Source organism: Diabrotica virgifera, chromosome 1 (assembly GCF_917563875.1).
Source record: "Diabrotica virgifera virgifera chromosome 1, PGI_DIABVI_V3a".
Lineage (NCBI taxonomy): Eukaryota > Metazoa > Arthropoda > Insecta > Coleoptera > Chrysomelidae > Diabrotica > Diabrotica virgifera.
In genome coordinates this window covers 287618600-287620151 of record NC_065443.1, presented here as the reverse complement: position 1 = coordinate 287620151, position 1552 = coordinate 287618600, and positions in this window count along the sequence as shown.

The window sequence follows — 1552 nt, the reverse complement described above, 5'->3', positions numbered from 1 at the left end:
CTAGTATTGTTTCCCAGAAGCAAGGAAATTATTTTATTTAATTGCGTACAATTCTTACAAATTAAGCTGTAGATGGGTACTGTGATATACCGGACACACAAGAAAACTCTACTAAAACGTGTGTTGGAACACAAATCATTATTTGGAAATGAAAACACGTTAAAGAAAATTACAATTACATTTCAATAAAACTACAAATTAGCTCAATGACAATTTAAATGAAATCATTCTTCTCTCTACTTCAGAGCAGAATAACATCCACAGATAATATGAAGGTATCATAATCCCGAGGCCAACTAATGGGTGCACTCAAGGGGATATATTTTCACAAACGTTAGAGAATATAGTCATTAATGACCTGCTTCATGGGTTTAGTAGCAAAGGAAGCTGGATTCAGGGTTTCGCAGGTGACATTGTAATAGTGACTAGGAGAAAATTTCCCAGTATTGTTGCGGTTTAGATGCGATATGCCTTCCTTTACATAGAGAATTGGTATCTGAGAGAGAACCTTTCTGTGAACTCTTCCAAAACTCAATTAGTGACTAAATTAGTAGATTTAATAAGGTTTACAATGGATCTAAAAGTGTCCATGGCACTGGATCAGGAGTCTTTGGTCAAACATGGAAATACAATAAATTTTTCAGCCAAGGTCAGGCTAAAGTTTTTGTTTTGGTGGCATGTATTGATGAAATCCTGGATGGAGCCTCAAAGCAAATAGAATTATTAACATTTATACAGGTATCCGCTCACTTAACCAAAACTGGCGAGGAACTGCCAAGATCTCCTTAGCAACCTGGAAAAAACATTAATAAAATGTTTTCAATATGGGTACCAGGCCATGAAGAGGTGCATGGCAATTAACGAGTAGATTTGTCGGCAAAACAAGGCTCGAGAGGAAACTTTGTAAGCTCAGAATCATAATGTGCCATTATGAAAGAAGCTACAAGAAATGAAATTCAGAAGTGACTGCTAAGGAATCATTAAAATAAATGGGGAGTCACTCAAGGGTAAATCTTGACCAAGGAAATAATCAAGAATATTGACAAAAAACTCGGATAATTTGATGAACCTCAATAAGCGAAAGATTTAAACGGTCACTGAAATGGTGAATGGATATTGTCGTTTAAGAAAACACCCATGCAAAATAGGTAAGACAAGTGAACCATTGTACAGAAAATACGAAATTAAAGAAGATATTGTTATACATATTTAATGCTATTGCAATGTGCATTGGTCAACTGAGGATTGAACTGGAAGATATAGTAAAGCTGCCAATAAGAAAAATATTAGCCCTTGTAGAGGCCACAGTAGTTATTAGAGCTTAATAGAAAAAACAAGCTATGGTACAAAGGTCTTAAGGCCAATTGCCAGATATTAGCGAATCTCGTCTGAACTAAGAATAAGATACTTCTCTCCTAAACCACCAAGCATCCTGAAATTTTCGATTGTTCATTTACTGTATTACCTACACAAAATATCAACTAAAGAAAATAAAGGCCTAAAAATCTCTAAACCATAAAAATGTATAGTAGAACAGAAATGAAATAAAATA